At 42.9% G+C, this 13,212-nt stretch overlaps 1 protein-coding gene across 1 annotated transcript in view; it reads left to right on the top strand.

Annotated features, from left to right (window-relative positions):
* LOC311041356 (beta-1,4-galactosyltransferase 3) overlaps nt 1-13,212 on the top strand; it is a 31,811-nt gene continuing 18,599 nt past the window's right edge. Inside the window, exons 1-2 of the mRNA XM_084051752.1 lie at nt 1-181; nt 12,017-13,197. The gene's annotated coding sequence lies outside the window, so the exon portion shown is untranslated. The remainder of the gene's footprint in view (nt 182-12,016; nt 13,198-13,212) is intronic.

Genomic DNA, 13,212 nt, shown 5'->3' with positions numbered 1-13,212 from the left:
TGAGGGTGTAGACCAGTGTGTTGCTGCTGCCTGGCTGCTGCTAACAAACCGTTAACTTACACACAGCAGCCACTTCCAAACCTGTGGGAGCCTAAAGAAAGGGTAAAGGAGCGATACGAGGCTGTTGTTGGGACCAGGCGACGCGTTTATACCCAAGCCGCAGGATAAAACAAAGTCAACGGTAAGGAGGATGAAACGACGTTAAAAAACCTCAAACCAAGAGGCTCGTAGCTTGTGTGGCTAACGGGCTAGCTTAGGACTGTCTGTTTTCACAGCTGGATAGGAAACTGTTGTCTAGAAAACCGATAAGGGACTAACAACAGTCCTTCTGGACTGTGACGCGTCGTTGTTATTACGAAAGGACAGTATGATGAGGCTATGATTACTTTACTGCCAATAAATCGTCCATAAAAGGTGTTTTTTATGTTGCTCAATACAGCCATATGCCCTCCACCCCCTCTCAGCGTTGCCATGTCCGCGTATTATAAACGACTTTGGGCTCCCTTTTCTGTGGAGTTGTTTGTAACTATTTGTGGTTGTGTTTTTTGTTTACTTGTTTCTAAAGTGTAGTTGCTTATTTAGGCTTGCTTCCAGATTAAAGCAGTGGTTCTTAAATATTTCCATAAATGTGTTGTGCCCTGGGAGCTTTTGTGTTAGAATGTTTCTAAAAATATTCAAATTATTACACATTTTATTGAAAGAGTTTTTGAAAATAGATCTACAAGTGAGCTTGTAGATCGGCTATTTTCAAATAGCCGATGCATATAGTTGTAGTGTTCATGTGGCCTAAGTTGCTTCTTTTGGGCTTGTTTTCCTAGATCAGGTTCCTTATTTCTCTCATAAAACCTGGCAACACTGGCCCCCACCCCTTCTCCTGCGCTTGGAAACACAATTTCAGACGATTGTCTGCCCGCTTGCACACAGGCATTGTACTCTTGACAGTAAACTGTTAAAATACACCTGATTATGAACGTGAGTTAGAGGTTTATAACCCCTTAACAAAGTGTGCGTGTGTGTGTTTGGGTGTAACGTTGGCTTGTGACTGGTCTGATATGACGTAGAAATAAAGTTCAGTCGTGACTATACCTGGAAATAGCTAATTTATAGTTGCATTGCCTAAAATAGCTTTTTTATGTTGACTTTACACAGGGATCAGATGAGTTTTAAAAATAAAATAAAACTTGTGGAATGCATATTCTGTTTTTTTTTTTTTTTTATCACGTTTTGAATTATTACATGTAATTATTACATGTGAAGCAAATGATAATCGACTTGGTTTTGCTCAACCAAGTCTGAGTCTCTCAGTACCTCAGCTCTGAACTCTGTGTGTTGTTCTCACACCAGGGGAGGAGGAGAGAGCAGGAGAGGATCTGAACAAAAGGCCCTGTCCCCCCCTCCTCCTCCTCCTCCTGTTTAAACTGTCAGAGTGATTGAGTCAATACTTTGAGAGAGGAGCTGTGGGGGGGGGCAAGCCTGAGTAGTGAGTACTAATTCTCTAGGGAGAACTTGATAGCCTTATCTCTACACTGTCTGGATGTTATCTTTCTTTCTAGGATCTCACAAGCTTTTTGCACACAATAGGTCATTCCGTTGCTGAGCGTTTGAAAGTTACTGTTCACACTTATCCTTTTCCGGGGTAAAGAGACATTGATGCACCGCACAATATCAGACACGCTTCTGCTCATCCGAGATCAAGTCAATCAAGCAAGTTTACTTAATGTTTACAACATACTGAAGGATATCCAAGTATATGCACCATCCCGGGCTAATGTCCTGTGGGTTGCAATCCCCTGAGGAATGCCTCTTCAAAGCACAAGTTTCCGCGTTGCTTTTAGCCCACTTTTCATTTCTGAACTGAAGTTGCCAGATTAATCTCCATCACACACACACACACACACACACACACACACACACACACACACACACACACACACACACACACACACACACACACACACACACACACACACCAGTTACAACTCTAGAACGGCCAGCATGGTCAGCACTGATTAGCTCTGAGCAAACTGTCCATGATAGCATAGCTTGAGTAATGTGACCCTCTCTTCTCCAACTCCCTTTTATCATTTGGGAAAGTCAACATTATCAGACACAATGTTCCCACTGAACAACCGCTACGATCACCTTCTCAGCCTGATCTGCTATTTGTCTTTTCTATAGATTGATGGTTGTAGCAATACTGCTATTGAATACCCCCCCCCCCATATAAACCGTAGTTTTGTTGTGGGTTCATGTACCATGGAGTTTTTGTTGTGTCTTCATCCATGCATGGTTGTCATTTATAAGTTGCCAAGAAGCCACCATGAGATGCTCATCATGGTTGATTAGAAGGCTTCCTCTGAGGAACTGGCCACTAACAAACTCGCTGCACTATGGAAACTGCATGAGCTGCAGAGTGAAGAAAGCGTACAAGAGAATGCGTGAGGAAGGAGGATGTTATTTTTTTTCTCCCCTACTTGAACAGCCTGTCCCAATGGAGTCAGACCTAAGGGAATCGCCATAGAGACGTGTACCAGCTGCACCAGCAATGAATGGCCAGAGAGGAGGGGTTACCATGACAGGGACGCTTGCTCTCGTTGTTATGCAGACTCCTCTTTTCTCAGGACATGTTTGCTCATGATTCCATTGCCTGGTCTTGCACAGTTGATGGATGAGAGCATAGTTGCAAATCCTGAAACAAAAGTGTTGTGTTTTTTGTTTTTGTTTAATTACTATCTTATTATTAAAAAGCAGTCAAGTAAAGGAAGATAATGCTGTTGTATTTATACCGTATTTTCCTGCCATTCTTGAATTTATATTGGCCACATTTGTGCCAGCTTGTCCACAGTTTTGGGACATTTTGGAGTCACATTTTGGAGTGAAATGCATTTTAGGGTGTACTTTAAAGTCCTGTAATTTTTTGAGAGTCAGAATTGGTGTGTGACTTCGTCACATCACACGATTACAGGTGTAAAAATATGTGTGAAAGTCTTTTAGTGCAAACTCTCAACATTGCTGTTACAGGAAGAGTTAGAAGAATAGTGAAAGAGAATAGGGAACTCCCTGTTCTCTCTTTAATTATTTGGGCGTTATGTTGCCATGGAGGCTATTAATTGCAGTAGGACGTCAGTATTGATGTTGTGAAACACATGTCTCATAAATGTTTTTATGATTAAATGAATGAATAATGCTTATTACATTATCTAAATGTAATGATTACATGAATTAATAATGCTTATTGCATTATCTAAATGTAGTCTACCACTACAAGGCTATTATGCCATGTAGCCTATCTTATGTCTGGATTTCTTGAATTTCATAGGAGGCCACAGTCATAATACCACACAATTTACTTTTTTTCCCCCTCCTGTAAATGTTTTTGTTCTCACCTGTGATATGACTGTATTTTAAAGGTACAAATTACCCCGGCAACAAAGAGCGTATGGTAGCATTATATTCTTTTGTATTTAATACACAAAGCACTGGTTCTTGTTTTACTTGGAACTTTGCCGATCACCTTCCTTTCTCACATTCTCCCCCAGGACAATGTGTAACTTGTGTGCTTTGTCAAATGATTCTCCAATGATGAGAAGCCACAAAACTCAAGGTCTGCTGGACCCATGTGAATTTAGGTTGTGTCTGAAAATGAAACTTGGTGGGAAATTCACTGTGGCTCAACTGGTTGCCAGACAGCAGGCTATTGAACGCATTGTGCTCAATTTCAGGTGGTGCCCCCCTCTCTTTCTCTGACAAATCTTCAACCACATCCTAACTGTATCTTGTATTGAACGATTTCTAATACAAGCAGAGTTTAGGAAGACGAGCACAAACAATGAGATAGGGGATTAGCATACTTAGTCTTTTATTTGCCATAAAACCTGTCTGGTAAGGTTTCTTTATAACTTTACAGGAACAATGAGACATGCTGACTTAAAGTCATACTGTGTAACTTACTTTAAGTTAAACAAAAGTTATTTTTGGTATTCACTCAGTTATTATTTTTCATAATAACCATTCCACATAAATGTGTTTTTTGACTTCTCTAAAAACACTATTAAACCTTTTTATTCGCGAATGTCTGCCCCAGACACTTGCCCAACATGACGCAGGCACCGGAAATGTCTTTTTCAGTTAATAAATACTGTTTCTGACAACTTATCCTTGGGCACTAGGATCGTGCAGCATTCCAATCCTTTTTGAGCTACCAGAAAGGAGTTGCCAAAAAGACTGCTAAAACTATAAGGCCTCACTCACAGGGAAGAGTCTCTTTTCCCTGTGTTCGTGTCGCCCAGGTGGACAGGGTTTTGAGGTTTATAGGTTTAGGCATAATTTCTGTGAGGTTAAGGTTAGGTTTAGGCATAGTTTTTGTGAAGTTAGGGTTTAGGTGCAACTTGGGCGACACCAATGGAAGAGGGAGTCCCCTAAACTCACACGTCCGTCCGACCGACAGCCACTTCCCTCATCCACTTTATTGTATGGAAGAAATGGGGCGGTGTGTCCTGACACGTTGAACACGTTGCATTTGCACCACTTTAAGCCCATTGAATTCAATGGGTCTGACAATCCGACAGCGTTCCTGCTCGTGTTGCAGATGCGTTGTCTGTCAGACATGTGTGAGTGAGGCCTAGAACAGTGTGCTCCTAGGAGCGTAAATCTCCGCTAGGCCGGGTTGCCCAGCCAATAGGCAGAGTAGGCAATTGCCTAGGGCGCCATTAGGCTGGGGAGGCGCCCACCAAGCCAAGATTTAAGTTTTTATTTATTTATATATAATATATAATAGAAAAATATACATATTTGGGCCTGATTCACTAAGTTGTTCGTAAACAGTGCCTAAATAAAGTGACTAAAGGGGTGCGTATTTTCGATAAGCAGATTAGAGCTAGCAGCTAGATTACTGAGGCACTACACTATGCATTTGATGTATTACCTCGAGTTTACTTGCTTACTGTAAATCACGTCTGCTAAATGCCAAAATTGTAAATTGTAATTTGGCTTTTGTAATTTACACGGTGGCCTAGTTATTTGTGTTTGGTGTAATAGCCTTATTTATTATTAAATAATAGGCTATGGGGGTGGCGGGTGCAGCCGTCAGGACATGAGGAAGGTGTGGGGGGAAATCGTTCATAAGACTGATCGATTGATTGATTGATTTAATACTTTATTAGACAAAAATATAAAGAGCATGGAAGTACTGTAAAACATTTGGGCTAAAAGGATGACACAAGAAAAAGTCCTGGGAACTTGTTTCCATTGTGCCCAATTCTTCAACAGACCATAGAATAATAACACATTAGTACATGTCATCAACAAAAACAAATAGCTATATTTACAGAGGAGAAAATGGAATAACATGGCAGTGTATGTCCCCTCATTTCAAGGGAATTTTCATATCTATTTTCCACTTGTAGCATTCTGACAGATGCTTTTTCAGGCCAGTTTTGAATGAAGCCAGTGATTCACATCATTTAATGGATGATGTCAGGGGATTCCTCATTATGGTGGCAGAGTCGTAGAATTAATCTTTGCCAATGTAAATTTGGGGCGTACCAGTCGGTGCTCCCTCTGGTCTTGTGCCTATGGGTGTCAGTCTCGCTCTGGAGAAGTAGTTAGACAGGTTTGTAGGCACTGATCCTGTATCAATGAATACTAATCCCATTGTTATTTGCTTAACCTTCTCTTCTACCCTGAGCCATCCCTAACTAGCAAAATGTGTTGGAATTACATGGGTCATGGGCTTTAGGCCGAGTAGCAGTCGTATGTGCAACTATTCATGTTTGTGGCGTTTGTTTCAACTCACCTCTTATGTCTTCTTGAAATCCATATTGTTGCCATATTGCATCAGTTTCCATTTTGACAAATAAGGACGGATTCAGACTGGGTCCGATTGATTTGAACCATTCCTGAGTACAATTGCCTGCCGCCGCTGGCCAGCATTCACATTGGCCATGATTTTTCCTTACAGCTTCATTCAACTGTAATGGTACTTATGTGCCTCAGGGGGGCGCTGTGTTCCGGGAAACGGTACACACACGTTCACACTGATCACAACATCTGCGCACCCGAGACCATAGTGTTAGTATGCAAACTTATAGGTATATATGTTTAAGATCTGCCATGTCTAGTTTGGGGTGTTCATTGTCCAGTTGGTTGCATGGAATGTTTAGTATTTTTATCACCATAGTCTGAATCCGCCCTAAGTCACTATGGCAGTGACTTGTTTATATAGTGACCAGATTATAGTGGTCACCATTTTTGGTGTTACTTCCGTCCACGTCTAGTCATCTACTTAGTTGACAAAGATGGGTTGTTCATTTAGCCTACCATTTTACGTCGGATTAACATGTTGCAGACACTGGACCAGATAAACCTTAATCTCTCAAGAACAGATTCAGCGCTGCGCAAAAGTGAAAAACGCTGGGGGCACTGTTTTTCCTTTTCATTTGACGATGAATTCCCAGATTGGATAAACCTTGATGATTAAAACAGCAGCTACTGTGGTCAAATGTTTGGATGTCACCCTAAACAGGTTGATGTCTGTCAGTGACGCTCAGTAATTCCCATGGTCATTCTTTTTGCATAGTTTTCAGTTTTTTTGCATTGATGTGTACATTGTACAATAGCAGCCAGAAGCAGCTGTAGCCTATACGTGTTGTACAACAAATGCACACACCCGCCAACTGCACTCAGTGAGTTGCCTAAAGTGCAGTCCTGACGTTGATTCCAAACTAAGCCCAGCGCAAGCTCTGTTTGTAAACATGCTAATTATGTTGTCATATTTGGTAAACGTGAGGTTGTTGGCACAGGTTGCTTGTAGACTATTATTTTTACCTTGCTAGCACGTCTAAAAAAATCGAACCAGTTTAATCTCATACACCGGACCGGAAAAACTGGAAATAGAACCAAGCCTACTGATCAGTCTAGCGGTGCCAGAGAAAAGCTGTTCACAGACACACAGACGGACAGGGACAAAAACATAATCTCCATCCTTTGGCCATCCCACCTGGTGGAGATAATGAATGTTACACAGGATGACTTTAAGAAAAGTTGGATACCAAGTTAAACATTCTGTCCTTTTTATTGAAAGGAAAATCAACTGGCCCAATGCCCATTTTTGCATGCATATTCTGGAGTGATGCAAACCACATTGCCTTAGGCTAGCCTATAGCCTGCAATATTAATTCCTCTCATCTTGGGCTATATTCTGAAATTATAGACTAAAAGTAAGTGTTTCATGGGATTTCATGGCCTTTTCCCCTTATTGTTGCGTAGCGGATTTGTCAGGGAAGGTCATGCTTTTAAGTCTAGAGAGAGAGCAAGCCGCCCGCTCATCCCCTACAGGCTGATGCGATGGGATGGAGCGACCCAACTAGGCAAGATGATGCTCTCCCGAGCAGATTTGAGATTTTACATCGACTAACCCTCTTTGGGTTAACAGGTTATGGCCTTCACCAACAGACGCCACGTCTGGTGGTGTAGCATGTTTGTCAACCTTCACTACTGTTAAACTCTGTTGCTGCCTGCTGCCAATCTGCTCTTCTTCAGCACAGATGCTTGCCAGATGTGCTTCTTCTCTACATACTTTCCTCCCGCTTTCTCAAAAGCCTTTACTTTGGGAAACTTTGCCTTCATTTGCAGCCTGGTCAAGCATGCGTGTGGTGCTGGAATCAATAACCAATACCTCTCAGCCTCTTTAGACTCTTCTCTACTTTGATTAGACTGCTTTACCTGCCTGCTTATGCCCTCCCTCCCTCCCACTATAGCTGGCTGTGGGAAGCACATGAACATTATGCCCTCCCATCAACCACATCAGCCACGAGACCCAGGCCGTAGATAATAATCTATATATACATCTCCCATACTCCCGCCTACTACTTATTCTCCTGTCTGCTTGCATCTCAACCCCCCCACCACCACCACCACAACCACACTGTCCATGTCTGCTTAATAACGTGTGTGTGTGTGTGTGTGTGTGTGTGTGTGTGTGTGTGTGTGTGTGTGTGTGTGTGTGTGTGTGTGTGTGTGTGAGCATGCATGTGGACATACCGTATATGTAATATTAATGTGCCGTGGGCAGATAAGAAAATGTCCTATTTGTTGGCTGTTATTTTTCCTCCTTGTTTGAAGCGTACGCTGCACAGTGTTTGATGGAGGGGGTTAAGTATAGAAAGAGAATGAGGTGGGGGCGGGGTAGGCGATGTTCAGTTAAGAGGACTAGAGGATGTTTTACTGTGACACAATGGAGCCTGTTATGTCATACCAATCCTGCATCGCTTTGAGTTGCAAATGTTCAGAAGGATGGGAGATATCTGTGCAGAAGAGACGGGAAAGCGTAGTCTACTCTAAACTGTCCTGTTGTTCTCCCCTGGTCTCAAGCTCCCCTTATTTTGTTCCATGTCTTTCTCTTCTTTCGCTCGCCACTCATCTTGTCGAGGCAAGCTCAGCCTCGATAAAAGAAAAAGAAAGAAGCCTTTAAATCTTGTCCCCGGGTCTTCTTTGTCTCCAGCCTAGACCAAGGCTTTGGCTTTGTTTGAAGAGGCGCCCACTGCCCAGTTTTCCCACTGTACACCCTGCTCAAGTACAAGATGGCCCTCTGGCACTAAAACGGCCCCTTGTAAATAGAACGATACTCTGTTACATGCATTACATATACTTCTATGACCTGTGGCTGGAATGGGACAAAAGGACTGGTGCATCATATAGAAGGTTACATTTCCAGTCCTGGAAGCTTCCTCTGTGTTGGACGTTGTAGTGTGTAGCCAGGTCTTATTGATCTTATTGTGTGAGCAGTTGTGTCAAGTTTGGCAGTCAGTGAGAGTGATTCAATGGGTTTTGTTTTGTTCTTGGGATCTTCTGCCGTTTAAACAGTTGTGTTTGTTTATTTTACCATTGTTTGCTCAAGTCTAGATCAAAGGAAGATAACCGGAATTGCTCGGATGGTTATTTAGGGTATTTTACACTACTAGCGCTGGGTTAGATGGACAAAAGCAAATATTATTTTTAGATTCAATAAAATATTTATTTTGTAACTGACAAGAAAAGACAGGAGAGAGGGGGAGATGTGACTCAACCCGGATTCAACCCGGATTCAACTATAGCCTTAATTATGTGGTACACGTACGCGCTCTTACTCGAAGATCCACCGCCTGGGATGCCCCCCCCCAATATCATGATATTAACACTGACTCTTGATAAATAATCATCAGTAATGCCTATATAATTTAAATGGATAAAGGCAAATAATAGAACAGCTTGAACAGTCGGGTAAATTTAGAAAATGTCATCACTTTACTACTGTAATGCAGCCTTTAAAACCAGGAGAAGATAACACACTATTACAATATATTGTATACCCAGCCAGAACCATTTGGCTCATATAAGTATCAATATTGATTATTATATCGATATTATTGCCCGGCCCTACACACCAGACGCCACCTACTATTCAGCTCTCACAAGAGATTAAAGGTCTCTTTTTTTTCCACTCCATTTTTGTTCCTGATCATATCCCTGAGCTGTGGAATTGAAACCCTCTCCTGTGGGATTAACCAGAGTCTTTACAGTCTGTTCTATATAAACCATATCCATCATCTATCAGGTTTTTATAGTATCCACTCCAGGCAAAGCCGGTGAGGGTCAATCCCCATCTGCTCCCATTTTCATGTGCAGATGAGAAAATCATCTGCAGCGAGCAGAAAGCAGTGGGTTCTTTTTCTTATCGGTGTGTTCTCTATGAAGAAGAGTAGGCTAATGATCCCTGTCTTCCACGAATGGTGATTTGTGTCTTGCCAATGTTAAATCAGATGGATGGACCCCTAAAAATGGAGCCTGTTTTTGGTCGACTACTAGGCATGCCACTTATTCTGATCTTGCACTTTCTAAGACACCATGGATAAGAGTCTAAACAGTATATTGGATACTTTGTTAAAAGTTTTTCAAAAAAGTTGTCAAATTGAGCAAGTGCAAAACAGTGTTTCGTCATGAAATAATGTGCCTGACAACCTGTGTTCTTTTCTCTTGAGTGTATATTGTGTATATAGTGTATTTTGTATTCAAATCAATTATCAATTATTCTTTTAATTATTGATTATATATTGATATGTGGACTAACCGTTACACCCCTACTACTGAGAGCCTGGTCCATCCCGTTTGCTTCAATTTGTGTCCCTGAACCTGCCTTGTTTAATGTTTCTGCTTTAACTAGCTGTGTTTTGAACACAGTGAAACTGATTCTGGTGAATTTGAAGAGGTTGGACTGGCACCGGTTAGCTGCATGCTCAGCGAAAATAGCCGATCTACTTGGTCAGTGGTTCTCAAGCCTTTTCCTGTCAAGGACCTACTAATCAATATGTATTTGGCTGCGGACTCCCATCTGAAAACATTTTGTGCCAGGGAGTCGGGGACCCCCATAAGAGAAAAATTGTGTTAAAAGTTCTCAAAAAGCTATTCCTCTTATTTCCCCCTCAAATAGCAGATCTACAAGCTCACAATGCATCTCATTGCAACACGTTGTGTGCTCGTAGATCAGTTATTTTAAAATAGCCGATGTATGTAGGGTTAAAGTAGTTAAACTGATTTTGATGTTAAATTAACTAACTTAGCTGGTCACGACTCCTGGGGGTCCCTGGACTGCACTTTGAGAACCACTGTACCATGTCACAATGTGTTGCAGCGTGATGTGTTGTGAGCTTGTAGATGTGGCATTCCTGAGAATGCAAATAATGCATCATTTCTCTTACACAATATTGGCCTACACGCGTACTGGGGCAGAACAGAAAAAGCAGAATTCACATGAATATTGCAGAATGGCTTGTAACGTCTTCCTCCCTGAGGCTGTCGTGCGGGCATTTAAAGAGAAAAAAAATGCAAATAAATAATTAGATTTTGTTCTGTGTGTACACTGAGTGAAGTAATTGAGTAAGTGAAAAGTGTCACCAGTTCATGTCATCAGTGTCTTTAAACCGACAAACAAAGGGATTAATATAAGGGGATTGTTCATAATCGGTGTGAAATCCATTGGAGAACATTCTCTCAACCTACAGAGCTACTGGAATGGTACCTGTCATAATACTCCTGACTCTTAATACCTTGTGAACTTCCTTATGTCCACATACTCTGTTGACTTTTAAAATGTATTCATGTTTCTGAAGAAGATTTTTATTAAAGTCCCTGTATTTATCCACCACTCCCATACCTCTCTGTCTCCGTACGCCAGCTTCAGCCCATAGCCAGTGGGATTAGGATTAGGATTAGGTCCAAGGCCGGCTACTTTAACGAGCGCTAATTGATTTGTGAGTGAGGATGTGTCGGATCATAGTGCGACAGACAGTGCTAGGGCAGTTGGAGATTACACAGCTGGTGGTGAATGCAGCACATCTTCTAACAATCCATGCCACACAAGAGCCCAGAGCACTTTGGCTTTATAATTTCGGGGTTTCATCCACACTTGCAGGTTGCCTCTAACATAGTCTCCGGATTTGGCTTTGGAGTTTGGATACCATATATAATACCATGAGGGGGAAAATTCACTTTCAGCTTCACCCAGCTGATGGCTACTCAGATGGTTATGATGAGCACTTGGGGGAGCAGTTAGGGGGTGTCTTGCTCAAGGACACTTTTATACATAGACCGGGGGGAGCAGTTAGGGGTTAAGTGTCTTGCTCTTGACACGTAGACAGGAGGCGAACTGGTGACCTTCTGAGTTCAGCCTCTCTACCCACTAAGCCGCCCATAATACTCTTATCGGTATTCTGTCTTATTGGTATCTGTCTCTCCTCCATTGTGGGGGGAGGCACCCATATTAGAGCCCACAATGGTGAGGCCCCACTCTCCAGCTGTGCTTGTTGACAGTGTAAACAAACACAATCTGTTCATTTTTTTGCGTCTGCACTGTGTGCCGTTAGTCATTGTTTATGCGGTAAACACATGCTACCCTAATTACCCAAATGTGCACGCATCAGCACTTTAACCAGAACAGTGACAGTCATGAATGTAACCTCCTGTGTTGATGTTTGTCTTTCAGAGGCCCGCTCGCTTGATTGGTCCAAATCCCCTTCGTGTGGTCTACCAAGCCCTCCCGCTCCTGACCCACCAGCCCCTACAGCGGCTCCTCAGCTCCACATTGCATCACCAAGATGGGACAATAGCAGTGGGAGTCAGACCTGCCCCCCCCTCCTTCTCCTCTTCCACTACTTCCCCTTCTTATTCTCTGTTCTCTCTGTGCCTGGCCCTCCTCCACAACCCTCCTCTGACACACAAACGCACACACCCTGACCACTCCTCCCATACTGGTCACAGTCTACTCTCCCGCTGTCTCTGCCAGCCAGCCAGCCAGCCATCCAGCCAGTCCGTCAGTCGGCCAGCCCTCCCCAGTGAGCAAGAGCAAGTTGAATAATCCTCTGTAAAAGATAGGGCCTGTGCGGCCGCATATGTGCCTTTTGTTGGGGTGGGGTGACTGCTGTTGTTGCTGCAGCGGAGGCCTCCCCCCATGAGAGAACAACAGACAACAGAGAGAACAGAAGGCAGGATAAAAGCGCACAGCGGGAGAAAGGGAGCCGAGAGACTGATGCTGCAGTTTGTTTTCTGTTTTGCTTTTTTGTTTGGACCCGAGGAAGAATGAGCTGTGCTGGGCGACTGATGGCATTCTGTGGCAGGGACGCTACATGATGTGGAGCTGGCATTGCCATCCCACGCCAGGCCACCAGAGGACCAACAGCAGCTTTCAGAGTTCTCTGCCACATCCTGACCTGCGGTGGGGAATGTGGTTGCAATAGACACGCAATACCTTATTCCTTTTTTTTCTTTTTTTTTTCTGGATTTTTCTTTTTAGTTTTACAAAAAAACTGGTTTTGTCAAGTTGCCAGTACAGTTGACCCGAAGTGCCTTCAACCCTTAATTAGTTTCTGTAGTAAACTAGTTCTTCCACATTATACATTCCATCATATTGAGTGAGAGAACATAATGTACGTAACGTTCCAGACTTCTTTGCTACTGCCATGTTGTTCAGCTCTGTAGTACAACTTGACCTTGTCCACAGGAGTTTAGAGTATCAACACTAGCCCCCCTTTGAAGACTATTGACAATCAAACCATCCACCAAGTGAGTCTCTTAACTTAATCCACCCTTTGGGACAACCCACAACAAACCCTCACTGCACTCAACCTCATCCTGCCCCCCGACGCCTGTTGCAGTGACAACGCAGAGGTAGGCATGTCAACA

Source organism: Gymnoscopelus microlampas (assembly GCF_963454915.1).
Source record: "Gymnoscopelus microlampas genome assembly, chromosome: 3".
In the NCBI taxonomy this organism is placed as follows: Eukaryota; Metazoa; Chordata; class Actinopteri; order Myctophiformes; family Myctophidae; genus Gymnoscopelus; species Gymnoscopelus microlampas.
The sequence above is the reverse complement of the archived record's forward strand: the minus strand, read 5'-3'. Positions and strand labels throughout refer to the sequence as shown.